At 40.4% G+C, this 14572-nt stretch overlaps 1 pseudogene; it reads right to left on the bottom strand.

Annotated features, from left to right (window-relative positions):
• Positions 1-846: 846 nt before the first annotated feature.
• Positions 847-6991, bottom strand: LOC118615177 (annotated as a pseudogene).
• Between the last annotated feature and the right edge of the window lie 7581 nt (positions 6992-14572).

Below are 14572 nucleotides of genomic sequence, written 5' to 3'. Positions count from 1 at the left end.
TGTTTGGAACTCTCTGCACTTCCTGGACATGCATGTCTATTTCCTTCACCAAGTTAAGGAAGTTTTCTGTTATTATTTTTTCAAATAGGTTTTCAATTTCTTGCTTGCTCTCTCTCTCTTTCTCTCTTCTCCTTCTGACACCCCCATGATGCAAATGTGGGTATGCTTGAAGTTGTCCCAGAGACTCCTTACACTATCTTCATTTCTGTATATTCTTTTTTCCTTTTCTTGTTTTGATTGTGTGTTTTTTCTTCCTTACATTCCTAATCACTAATTTAATTTTTGGCTTTACCTACTCTACTGTTGATTCACTGTTATTCTTTATTTCAGTTAGTGTATCTTCAATTTCTTTCTTTCTTTCTTTTTTTTTACTAATAAAAATTTGTATTTACTTAGAAGCATTCAGAATGTCAACAAAACAGTAACATCTTTATTTTTGCAATTACAGAGTGGTGTTAAGTTAACAGAACAACAATTATTTTGTATAAGCTGCATCAGAGATAACTGAAGATGAAAAAACTACCATCCTCATATATAACTAATTTGTGCTGTGCACCAACAAGAACCTGCTTTAAAATTTCATGCCAGTTTACAACCCCCATACTGCACCAGGTAAGGTTACTGGCTATTGAAAATACCACCAGGAGAGGGCTATCTATAGACACCTAAGTATATGTTAACTATACAATAAAAAAAAAAAAAAAAGACAGTATACAGTTTAAAAAAACAAATCTTACACAGCCTTACATTTCAGTTTTTTTTTTTTCTTTAAAGGAGTGAGTTATGTATATGGGGATTAAATGCTTTATAGACCAAGGGGGGGAAAAAAACTGAGCCAGAACTAACTTATTCATCATTATCATTTTCTTCATCTTCATCTTGTTCATTTTCCTCCTCCTTATTATATTCCTTGTCTTCTTCCTCTTTCTTCTTTTTCTTGCCTTTTTCAGCTTTGACAACTCCCTTTTTGGCATCTGCAAGCAGTGTTATTCCACCCTTCTCCCAGTTTCTTTGCAGTACCACCAATGGACAGGCTGGGATCCTTTCCTTTGATTTTTGGGTGGTACTCAGAACAAAAGAAGAAAAAGGCCGGCCAAGGCCTCTTGGGTGCATTGAAATCCTTGAATTTTTTTTTTTTTCATTTCTCTTTCATAATGGGCCTTGTCCGCCTTTGCCATGTCTTCAAATTTTCCTTTCTCTTTAGCAGACATGGTCTTCCACCTCTCTGAGCACTTCTTAAAAAAATCTGAGGAGTTGACTGAAGCATCTGGATACTTCTTCTTGCGCTCCTCCCAGAAAGTTTGCACAAAGAAAGCATACAATGACATTTTGCTTCTCAGCCTCTTAGGATCTCCTTTGCTCGTGTTTCATTACTCTTCCTCAGTGAGCACAGTCTCCTAGTGTTGGTCTGGCTCACACTTGCCCCAGTGCTATCTCTATGGAGCTCAGTGTACTGTAATAGCTGTGAGAGCAGGAGACAGACACAGCCTTCTCAGTGTATCTTTCATTTCTGACTGGTTCTTTTTTTTATGGTTTCCATGTCCTTTTCTATGCTGTTGAGGCTCTCAGTAAGTTCACTGACCATCCTTATAACCAGTGTTTTGAGCTCTGCATCTAGTAAATTGCTTATCTCCACTTTGTTTAGTTCTTTTCCTGGAGTATTATTCTGTTCTTTCATTGGGGACATGTTTCTTTGTCTCTTCATCTAGGCAGCCTCTGTGTTTGTTTCTATGTATTAGGTAGAGCTTCTGTGTCTTTTGGGCTTGGAGGAGTGGCCTTGTGTAGTAGATATTCTGTAGGGTCCAGTGGCACAGCACCCTTCACCACCTAAGCTGGATACTCCAGGTGCTCACCCCACCCTCCGTGTAGGCTGTGTACACCCTCTTGTTGTAGTTGAGCCTTGATTGCTGTTGGCACCTCAGTGGGAGAGATTTACCCCCGGGCCAGTCAGCCACAAGGACTGGCTAAGACCACCAACCACCTTGGAAGATCAGTTGTGCAGGGGCCCACCAGAGAGCAGACTTACTTTGACAGGTCTCTGGTGCCCTCTCAGTTCACCCCATGAGTGTGTTGTTGTAGAGGTCGTTGGGTGGTGCTTTGACATGGTCTGAAGCTGTCCACTAAATGTAAAGCCTTTGGAGTCTCTAAGAGGTGCAACCCAAGGTCAGCTACTGCCTGTGTTCTGCCCTGGGCCACCTGGCATGAGCTGCAAAGCAATCTGCAGTTGACTGCTACTTGTACTGGGCTTGGAGTTGCCTAGGACAGGTCAAGCTGCAAACCAAGTCTGGTTGCTGCTAGTGCCGCACCTGGGGCCACTTAGTGAGCATTATGAGGCATGCTGAGGCCATATGCTGCTTGTTTGAGAGATTTTACAAAGTCTGAAGCATGAGCTAAAATGGGCCATTTGTATGGAAAAGCCACCAGAGATGGCTTAGGGTGAGCCTGCAAGTTGGGTGGGGGTGGGGCCTCAGGGACTCACCAGGACTGGGTAACCAGTGTGAGCCAGGTTGATGGAGACTCAGATATGGCACCAGCCTGCCAACTCTGTGTGTGTGTGTGTGTGTGTGTGTGTGTGTGTGTAGTCTCAGAAAAGAAACAATTGCCTCTGCCAGCACTTCTGTCTGGTAGAAAACTACCCCCTCAGCTCTTGCCCTGATGCCACACAGTTCTGGTCCTCCCTGTATGTCCCTGGTTCATTCAGACTGCTGCCCTATCTCTGAAGCTCAGAGGGAGTGAGTCTGATTAAGTCTGTTCACTGGCCCTTTAAGAGGAACTTCCTGGGACTCTAGAAGCCTTCTGTCTCTCTTGGCCACAGTTCTGGCTAATTTTTACAGCCGGAAGTTATGGGAACATCTCCTCCCAGCACTGAAACCCTGGGCTGGGTGGCCTGATGGGGGGTGGGGACCCCTCACTTTTTAGAGGGGACCTCTAAAGCTGAAATATACCACACCTGGGGGTGGGACCAGTCTGCTCCACATCTTTTCCCCCTTATTAGTCTTTAAAAATAATCCTCACCCGAGGATATTTTTCCATTTTTGTTCATACAGAATTGGAGGGAGAATGAGAGAGGGAGAGAGAAACATTGATGTGAAAGAGACACATTGATTGGTTGCCTCCTGCACAACCCGGACCAGGGCTGGGTATGAACTGTGTCTGAGGGCCGATGCTCTAACCGCTGAGCAAAACCAGTTAGGGCCTCCTTATTAGTCTTGATGTGGCTTCTTTAATTCCCTAGTTGTAGGACTTCCATTCAGCTAGGTGGTTCTGAATGATGGTTGTTCTGTAGGTTAGTTGTAATTTTGATGCAGTTGTGGGAGGATTTAAGTATTGAATTTACCTATGCTGTCATCTGGACTGGAAGCGCAAGTGCTAGATTTTAAATTATCTTTAGGCTATACAATTACAACTTTAAATTAATATGGTGACTGTTTACAGACTTTAAAGTAATTTATATATTTTTTACTTAAGTGAAAGAAATAAGAAGTCCCATTACTTACGTTTATTGTCCCTAAAAGCTAGGTTACTCTTTAATACATTGGATATTTTGGGGTTATTTGTTAAGTTATTATTTGGGCTCTTATTGATTGGCAGGAGGACAGGAGGATATAGTGCATCATTTTAAAAGAAACCATAGCAACTCTTGACCTTGGGTTGTGGACAATAACTTACTCTCTCTTCACTTGGCCACTGCTGTCATTAGAAGCACACACTATCTTTTGAGTATAAAGACAATTATACTCATCTTGATGTTAACCCAGATGTTGAGAAGAGAGAAGAAGCCTTTGGACATAAAAGCATTATTTAAAATAGAATTTCTTAAATTCACTGATCTCAGCTTTTCATTCATTTTTGAGAGGATAAAAAGATACCTTAGGGAAGAATGCATTCTGACTAATTAAATCAGAAGGCAGCATGGGACCAGGGAGTTTGAAACTCATATCATTTTATTATTGTCAATAGCAATTACATAGACAAGAACACCTGAAAGATATTTCCTTCAATAAATTTATGAGCCAATCTGAATTAATCTTTGTAGAATTCTATGAGCCACCTTACCTGAACACAAAACCAAGCAATCCATGAGAGGCTACATGATTTATTATAATTAAAAGGAGAGCTGGAGCCTGGGATATTGCATGCGATCAGAAGGAAGCCTCAATACACTCTGCAGTGATCATAATTCCAAGACAACACAGAGAAAGAACAAAAAGCTCTGTATTTGAATTCTCCATGTTTAAGGATGAACTACGTGGCTCAAGCCTAAAGCTATCATACACAACATTGATTAGTCAAAACACAAATGTGAACAGGCCCCGACTGTTGTTAAATAGAACATAATAGCGTCAACACTATGCTGAGGGGAGTGAGCCCCTTGATTAAACGATAGGCAGGCAAAGTGTGAGACTCAGTTTCCTCGTCCTAAACACAGGGTTTGGGATTTAGATGATCTGGTAAATATTTTCAGGTTTAAAATGCCATGAAGCTACAATGATAAAATTTAGGGATTCTCCATTTTCTTGGGCTGTAAGCTGTCCTTGGAGCACCTCTATCATCTAGATACCAGCCTTTTCTCCCTTTCACAACTCACGAAGGGGCTTCACCCAGATCTGTCTCTTGTCCAGCTCTATATGAGTTTATCTCCTCTATACTCTTCCCTCTCATGGGTCCTTCTCTTTCAGGACCTCCTAGACCAGCAACCTAATTTGTTTAAATTATGATTTAAATGTGTTAACTCTTCCACAATATATTTGCACTTCTGAGGGATATTTTGAAATATTTATCCTGGCATTTTCTCCTTTCTTATTTCCTTTAGTCCTTTCAGCATTAAAATTAGACAGTGAAACTGAATCTTAGAGCCCCAGGAAAGGAATGATACAAAGAAGCCCAGAAAGAAGGAAACATTTCACTGAGTTTCTATCTAGATCAAACAACCACAACAACAATACTACAGGCAATAGCCACAAAATTTCCAGATGTTAATGGCAAGTGCTAGTTTCTTCTTCTGACAATGGCTTAGTAGCTCCTATTGGAGTAACTCTTCCACAGATAGCTATAAACTCTGCAAAAAATAGAAAACAGAACCATCTGAAGGTGTTAGAGAGCAAATCAAAGTAGGGACGTATGGATGTGTTTTATATGGATGTGTGGAGGAAGGGAGCAGCACTGAGTGGGCTTCTAATTTCTAATAGATCTCAGCCAGAAGACAAGTCCCAGTTAACACATGAGGGGGCCAAAACATGTACTAAAAACCCATAGCCTCCCCAAGGATAGAGTTTGAGGCAGCCACAGCTGAAAAGTAGGGAGGATTCCTGGAAAAGAGAGACACAGAGAGGGAGCCCAAATTCTTTATATCAACTATCCAAAAAGCTGGGTGAGCCCTGAATGACACATATGCAGGAAGAATCCAGACTTCCCTGTCAAGGATAAAAGAACTGCACTGAGATTTCAGAGTTTTGAATTTGAGTTCAGCCTAGTTTAATTTTTGCCCAACAAGCAAATACACCAAAAAATAAACAAAATAAAAATCTTTGAAGAAACAATAGACTCAAGAATCTGTATAATGGGTCATTCATAATGTCTAGGATGCTAGCCAAAATTACAGGGCATGAAGAAATAAGAAAATGCGACCATACTGAAAAGAGTGACTCAAAGATAATCAGATTTTAGATTTAACAAACAAGGGTTTTAAAGCAGTTATTATAACTATGCTAAAAAATAGAAAGGATAATGTTCTATAATGAATAAGTAGCTAAGATATTTCAACAAATAAATGGAAAATATAAAAAAGAACCATCCAGCTGGTGTGGTTCAGTGGATTGAATATCATCCCATGGACTGAGAGGTCCCGGTTCGATTCCCGGTGGATTCCCGGTCAGGGCACATGTCTGGGTTATGGGCTTGATCCCCAGTAGGGGGTGTGCAGGAGGCAGGTGATAAATGTTTCTCTCTCACATTGATGCTTCTATCTCTCTCTTCCTTCCTCTCTCTCTAAAAAATTAATAAAAACATTAAAAAAAAATAACCTAATATATGTTGTAAAGCTGAAAATATGTAATACCTAAAATAATAATTTACTGAATGGGCTTAACAGTAGATTGAAGATGGTAGAAATGAGAGTCAAAAAACTGTTAGATCAATGGAAATTACCTGATCTGAAGGCCAGAGAGAAAAAAATTAAAAAAAAAAAAAGGTGAACAGAGAGCCTCAGAGACCTATAGGGCAATATCAATATAGGTTGAAAAGAAATGGATGGAAAAATGTACCATGTAAAACTATAACCATAAGAAAGCTGAGTAAATTGTATCAGTATCAGATAAAACAGGATTCAAGGCAAAGGTTATTACAAGAGATAAAAGAAATTTCACAGTGTTAAAAAGGTCAATACCGCCCTGCCGGTGTGGCTCAGTGGTTGAGCATTGACCCATGCACCAGGAGGTGGCTGTTTCGATTCCCGGTCAGGGCACACACACAGGTTGTGGGCCAGGTTTCCAGTGGGGGCGTGCAGGAAGTGGCCAATTGATGTTCTGTCTCGTTGATGTTTCCGTCTCTCTCTCAAAATAATAATAATAATAATAATAAAATAAATTTAAAAAGGTCAGTACCTAAGGAAGATACAACAATCATAAATATTTGTCTAATAATAGAGACTTAAAGTGCATGAAGCCAAACTGGACAGAATTAAAGGTAATGGCAAATACCAGGCACTTGAGAATTTTCTAGATCCCCAAAGCTTTTCTTAAATATTAGAAGTCAGACCCTGATGGACTAATAACAAAGTTTATAAAATGTACCAAAAATGAAGAAGATGCAGAAGGTGGATACATGTAGCAGAATGGATTTGAAGAAAATGAAACCAGAGAAAGATGCTAGATTTGGGAGCTGCCCAGAGCAATGAAGATTTGTGCCTTGCTTTTTATGGTATGGTGCAGGAAGATCGACAGCAAAGGAGGAGAAAGTGGGTAAGCCTGGGGCAGCCTCACTTAGTCCTCATGGTCGTCAAGGTGGTATCGAGAAAGGAGCTGAAGTTTCTTGAGCTTGCAAGGCCATGTAAAAGTGCTGAGAGGGCCCAGGTATGCATGAGGAGGCTAAAGATACCAGTGCATGATGTCCTGTAACTAGGTGGAGTGAGCTATACCTTTTCTTTTTAATCCTCATCCGAGGACATTTTTGCATTTATCTTCAGATAGAGCGGGGGGGGGGGGGGGGAGCAGAAACATCGTTGTGAGAGAGACACATTGACTAGCTGCCACCCACATGACCCCAACTGGGGCCGGGGACAAACAGCAACCAAGGTACATGCCCTTAGCACGCACCGAACCTGGGACTCTGGTCCGCAGGCCGGTGCTCTAACCACTGTATAACTGGCCAGGGTGAGCTACACCTTAATAGATGCTAAAGAGTACATATGGACCATACACCTTTTTCTAGCTGCCCAGATTTTTTGGTAACCCCCTTAGGGATTATATCATGTTCAGAGGAGAAAGAAGACAGAGGGGAGTGGGAAGATCTTGAATTGATATATTTACCTAATGAGACCATTCTAAATCATAAGTGACTGGGTTAACCTAAGTGGCAAGACTAAGGGATTAAAAACATTTTTTAGCCTGGCTGGTGTGGCTCCGTGGTTGAGCGTAGACCCGTGCATCAAGAGGTCACTGGTTCGATTCCCGATCAGGGCACATGCCCAGGTTGTGGGTGCGATCCCCAGTGAGGGGTGTGCGGGAGGTGGCTGGACGATGTTCTCTCTCATTAATGTTTCTGTCTCTCTCTTCCTCTCTCTAAAAATCAATAAAGAAAAACAAAAACAAAAAAACCTCATTAAAAAAAAATTATTTATTTAATTTATTTTTGTTACAGATGTTTCTCCTTTTCCCCCCATTGACGCCCTCCTCCCCCCCTCTCCCCGCCCTGTCCCCAGCTTTGTTGTCCATGTCCATAGGTTTTGCATACATGCATATAAGTTCTGTGGTTTATCTCCCCTCAACCCCTAAAAACCTCCCATTTTTTAGTGTTGAAATTGAACAGTATATAAAAGTGCATAAAACACACACACACACAGTTTTAACAAACAATCCAGGTTAAGAAATAGAACATTTCTAGGACTTGGGAATCTTCCAGTGTGTTCATTCATGATCACAGCCCTCTTCCTTTCCCCTAATGGTAACCACTATCTTGATGATTGTTATTGTTTCTTTAAAAAAATAATTTTTACCAATGATAAGAGCAATTATGCCATAATTATTTTTCTACAGGGGCCACAATCACATGCGCACACATTTCTTTAGGATATAAACCATGGAATGGCATTGCTGGGTCATAGGATATAAACATTTTTGCCCTAACTGAGTAGAGTCACACTACTTTCCAAATGGTTCTACCGCTTTTCACGCCCATCAGTAGTGTATGAAGGTTTCTGTTGATTCATATTTGTGACAACATTTTTGTATCAGACTTTAATTTTTATCTTTATTTTTGTTAATAATGCTTCTAGTATTTGGCAGTCCTCATGCTCAGGTGATGACTTTCCTTACCATTTCTCAGAAAACAGAACAGTTGGAATAGACATGCCAGGTTTCCTACCACTACTTTGACCTGCCCACCTGCATCACTGCCCCTGTAATCTGCCTTCCTCTCATCGTTATGGAAGAACAGTCTGTGCTCTCAGCAGCTGCAATCATCCCACTTGTGCTCTACATCCCATCTTTTATGATCTATTCAAGAACATTGCTCCATTAATTCTGTCCTCTTTCTTCTGCATCATTATTTTCCCTCTTTCCACTGGGTAGTTTCCATTAGGATACAAACATGTAACCGTTTCTCCCAATTTTAAACAAATAAACAAAAAAAAAGTAGTTATAATTTCCAGCAACAGCTCCATTTTTCTGCTTTCCTTTACAGCAAAATTTCTTTTCTTGCTGTCTCTAATTCCTCACTTCCCAGTCTCTCTTAAACAATCAAATCAAGCTTCCTTCCTTACTATTCCACCAGAACTGCTCTTGTGAAAGTCACTAGTGACTGCTGTATTGCTAACTACAGTGGTCACTTCTTAGTTCTTATCTTACTTGATTTGTCAGCAGTATTCGACACATCTCCTTCTTTAATTTTCCAAGACACTTCCTGAGTTTTCTCCTATTTCACTGGACATTCTTTCTTGGTCTCCTTTGCTGGTTTCTCCTCATCACTCTGATCTCTTAACGTTGGAAACTCTCAGTCTTTGGACCTCTCCTTCATTTTCCCCTCTCCATTGGAGAACTTATCCAGTCTCATGGTTTTAAATGACATAATTAACCTTGTAACTCCCAAATTATATTTCCTTTCTAGACCTGTTCAGGGAACTGTAAATTTGTTTATTCAACTGCTTACTTGACAATTTACTAAGGTGTATAATAAATCCCTTAACATGCTTGAAACCAAACTCTTGCATTTTTTAATAGACATAGCATTTGTTTGTATGCAAATTAGAAAAAAGACTGACCTACCTCTAGAGTGATGTTGCCTGTGTAGGCTGCACAATTTTGGATTTCCTTTTTTTTTTTTTCCGAGCTTCTCTTATCTTTGTCTTCAAACTGCTAATCCTACAGTCTTTTATTTCAGTTAATAGAAAGAAGCTCTATCCTTCCTGTTGTCCCAGTCAAATATTGTGTAATCATCCTTAGCTTTTTTCTTCTTTCCAACCATATCTAATTAACCAATGAACCCTGATGAATATATTAGTTTGTAGAAGAGTGAAGAGAATTCTAGCTAAAGAAGTATCACAAAGATAGGGAGGCCATGAGCATATAACACATTGGAGGCAGTGTAGTTCTGCAGCCTTGTCTACTTTTTCATGCCATGCATTTTGCCTGGAACTGTCTCCTTCCCACCTTTCACAACTCAGTTCATCTGTTACAGCTCAGCTCAAATATGACCTACTCTGTTGACATTTCTTTAACATTGTCTCAGCACCAAACTGTTCTTTTTACTCCTTATTACTCCTTGTCAGTTTAGTTTTGCCTTAGTTTCCTTATCTTACAAAGGGCATATAAATATTACCCAACTCAGAGTTTTTATGAGATTCAATTGAGGTAAAACTTCTTTTTTTAAAATCCTCACCCAAGGATATATTTTCATTTATTTTCAGACAGAGTGAGAGGGAGAGCGAATGAGCAAGAGAGAAACTGAGAGAGAAACATTGATGTGAGAGAGACACATTGATTGGTTGCGTCCCGCAAGACCTGGACCAGGGCCAGGGACTGAACCACAACTGAGGTACGTGCCTTTGACTGGAATTGAACCCTCGACTCTTTGGTCTACTGGCTGATGCTCTAACTTCTGAGCCAAACTGGCCAGGGCTCAGGTAACACTTCTAAAGTGCTTATAACAGTGGCTGGCACATGCAAAATACTTTTATTTTATTATTATTATTATTTATTTTTTTTCCAAGTCTTTATTGTAGGATGTAAAATGTATTACAGATGTTCCACATTTTCCCCCCATTTTCTCTTCCCCACTCCCGCCCCCCTCCCACCTTTTCCCACACAATTGTCTGTGTCCATTGGTTATGCATATAAGTTCTTTGGTTTATTTCTTCCCACCCCCCAAACCCTTTCCCTTTGAGGTTTGTCAGTCTAGCAATGGATTTGTGCTTCTTAATCCCTTCACCTTTTTCACCCCTTCCCCCAACCCCCCTCCCAACTGGCAACCAACAAAATGTTCTCTGTTATCTATGAGAATGTTTCTGTTCTACCTGTTCATTTTGTTTGTAGATTCCATTGTTGATAGATATGTATTCATTGCCATTTTGTTTGTTCATACATTTTATCTTTTTCTTCAAAAAGACCCTTCATCATTTCATATAATAACGGTTTGGGAGTGATGAACTCCTTTAACTTTTTCTTGTCTGGGAAAGTTTTTATATGTCCATCGATTCTAAATGACAGCTTTGCAGGATAGAGTAATTTTAGTTGTAGGTTCTTGCTTTTCATCACTCTGAATATTTCTTGCCACTCCCTTCTGGCCTGCAAAGTTTCTTTTGAGAAATCAGCTGACAGCCTAATGGGAACTCCCTTGTAGGTAACTAGCTGCCGTTCTCTTGCTGCTTTTAAGATTTTCTCTTTGTCTTGAACCTTTTGCATTTTGATGATGATGTGTCTTGGTGTGGGCCTCTTGGGGTTCATCTTGTTTGGGACCCTATGTGCTTCCTGGACTTGTATGTCTGTTTCCTTCACCAAGTTAGGAAAGTTTTCTGCCATTATTGTTTCAAACAGGTTTTCGATTTCTTGTTCTCTCTCTTCTCCTTCGGGCACCCCCAAGATGCGAATGTTGGCACGCTTGAAGTTGTCCCAGAGGCTCCTTACGCTATCCTCATTTTTTTGGATTCTTTTTTCTTTTTGCTGTTCTGATTGGGCATTTTTTGCTTCCTTATATTCCAAATCGATGGTTTGCTCCTTGGATTTACATACTCTATTATTGAAGCTGTGTAAACTATTCTTTATTTCAGTTAATGCCTCCTTCAATTGTAACTGTGTATCCATGATTTCTAACTGGTCCTTTTTTATGCTCTTGAGGCCCTCCCTAAGTTCACTGAGGTTCTCACTGAGTTCATTGAGCATCCTTATAAGCAGTATTTTGAACTCAGTATCTGTTAGGTTGCTTATCTCCATTTCGCTTAGTTGTTTTATTGAGGTTTTGTTCTGTTCTTTCATTTGGGACCTGTTTCTTTGTCTCCTCATTTTGGCTGCCTCCCTGTGTTTGTTTCTGTGTATAACTTAATGAGAGGTATGGGGCTCGCTGAGACCAGATGCTGCTTGTTTGAAAGAATTTAGGAAAAACCTGAAGCAGGATCCATGACAGGCCAATCCTATGGTTAAGCAAGTGGCAACAGCTTGGGTGGGCTTGAAAGTTGGGTGGGCTTGAAAGTTGGGTGGGGCGGGGCGGGGCCTCAGGGAGTCAGCAGGGAAGGGCTCACCAAAGGAACAAAGGCCTCTTACAGCACGTTTGTCCCGAGAAAGACCCCTCTCCAGCCCTTGCTCCAGTGCCAAACAGCTCAGTTCTTCCCTGTATGTCTCTGGTGCCCCTTGAGCTGCCTCCCCTCCAAGCTTAGAGGGAGAGAGTCGGATAAGTCCGTGCGGGGGCCCTTTAAGGAGCTGCCTGGGGCTCCAGCCGCTTCAGCTTCCCTGAGCCTTAGTTCCCGCTGGTTTTTCCAGCCAGAAGTTATGGGGACTTCTCTTCCTGGCACTGGAACCCTGAGCGGGGCACCTGATGTGGGACAGGGACCCCTCAGTCCTCAGGAAGGACCTTCCCAGCTGCGGGAGCCTCCTGATTTTTGTCTGCCACACTTGGGTGTGGGACCAGCCGGTCGCCGCCGCCACCCCTCGCGCCGCCGCCCCTCCTACCTACCAGTCTGGATGTGGCTGCTGCTTTAGTTGTAGGACTTCCATTCAGCTTGATTTCAGGCGGTTTTGAATGATGGTTGTTCTGTAGTTTAGTTGTAACTTTGATGTGGTTGTGGGAGGGCGTGATACCGCGTTTACTTACGCCGCCATCTTGACCGGAAGTCACAAAATACTTCTAAAAAGTTAGCCCTTTGATAATGCTGATGATATTATTGTCTTCCCTATAGATTGTGTGCTCCTGAGGGGGTTAATGAGTTATCTAATTCACCTTTAAATACCCAGCATTTAATATAGTGCTAAGCATATAGAAGATGACCAAGAAATTTTTATTGAAGAAGTAGAATTATAGGATGAGGCACATAGATATGGTTGAATAGACATAAATAAATGAAGGCAGAAATAGATTTTATGGCAAAGCTCTAGCTCAGCCTTTATCAAAGAAGTTGCATGATCTTGGACAAGCCATTTAACCTTTCTGAAACTTACTTTATTCAGCTGAAATTAGTGATAATAATATCTTAGAGTAATGTGTTAAAGATCACTTGTAATAATGTATATGAAAGTACTTGCTAATCTATAGCTCGTGTTGCAAATTAAGGTTGTTTGGTATTAATGTTTGTAATTCAAGGTATTCCTACCATAACTACAAAGCAATGAGACTTACTATATGTTGTATAAGAAAGTAAGTCCTGTTATTTTATGCTTATTTTTTTTATATAGGTATTTTTTTTCCTCATGGTGTGGGGAGGTGACATATGGCTTATGATTACATTTGGCACATATAATGGAGGCTGCAAAAATATTTCCACACCCTGCTCCCAGAAGGCTATTTTTTGGCTTGCTTGAGTCATCACAATTGAAGTCTATTGCTGTCCACAACATAGCTTTTTAGCATTCTTCTTCCTTAGAATATTTGTTTGTGGAAGATAATGTAGGTTAAATCCAATCAAACATTATTTTTAAAGTAATTTATATAATTAATAATTTAAAAAACCCAATTAGTAGTCAGTGAGTAGCTCCCCCTCCCCAATAAATTGCTAGGTGATCGAATCCACACTAAAATGGCTTAAGTGCTTCAACCAAAAAGCATAGGGTAGCTGAATGTAGAAGAAAATAAGGCCCATATATATATGCTGTCGATAAGAGACCCACTTCAGATCAGAAGATAGACACAGACCAAAAGTAAAGGGATGGAAAAAGATATTTCTTACAAATGGGAAAAAAAAATGCTGAGATAACAATACTAATATCTAACAAAATAGACTTTAAAACAAAGGTTATATATAGTAAGAGACAAAGAAGGATGTTACGTAATGATAAATGGAGCAATGATAAAGTGGATATAACCCTTGTAAATATTTGTGCACCCAACATAGGAGCACCTAAATATGTAAAGCTAATCTTTTTTTTTTTATCCTCACCCGAGGACATTTTTCCATTTTTTGTTCAGATAGAGCGGGAGGGAGAGAGAGGAAGAGAGAGAGAGAGAGAAACATTGATGTAAAGGGACACATCGAGTGGCTGCCACCCGCACGACCAACCAGGGCCGGGGACAAACTGCAACCAAGGTACGTGCCCTTAGTGGGAACTGAACCCGGGTCTCTCTGTACCGCAGGTCGACGCTCCAACCGCTGAGCCAAACCGGCCAGGGCTGTAAAGCTAATCTTGATGGGCCTAAAAGGAGAGGTTGACAGTAATATAGTAGTGGTAGGGCATTTTAATACACTATTGACATCAATGGTTAGATTTTCCAGACAGAAAATCAACAAGGAAACAGCAGCCTTCAATGACACACTAGATCAGATGGATTTAATTGAAATCTTCTGAGCATTTCACTCCAGCGCAACAGAATATACATTCTTTTCAAGTGCTCATATAACATTTTCCAGAATAGACCACATGTTAGGCCACAAAACAAGTCTCAATAAATTTGAGATTAAAATCATTTTAGGCATTTTCTCTGACCATAATAGTATGAAACTAGAAATCAATCACAAGAAAAAAAAAAAGAAAAACACAAACACACAAAGACATGGAGGCTAAATATCATGTTACTAAACAATAAATGGGTTAACAATGAGATCAAGGAAGAAATCAAAAGATACCTTGAAACAAATAAAAATGAGAACACAACAATGCCAAATCTGTGGGACACAGAGAAAGCAGTCCTAAGGGGGAAATTTATAGCATTACAGGCC

The sequence above is a fragment of the Molossus molossus genome, unplaced genomic scaffold (assembly GCF_014108415.1).
Source record: "Molossus molossus isolate mMolMol1 unplaced genomic scaffold, mMolMol1.p scaffold_m16_p_1, whole genome shotgun sequence".
Classification (NCBI taxonomy): Eukaryota; Metazoa; Chordata; class Mammalia; order Chiroptera; family Molossidae; genus Molossus; species Molossus molossus.
This window is presented reverse-complemented; position numbering and strand designations above follow the sequence as displayed.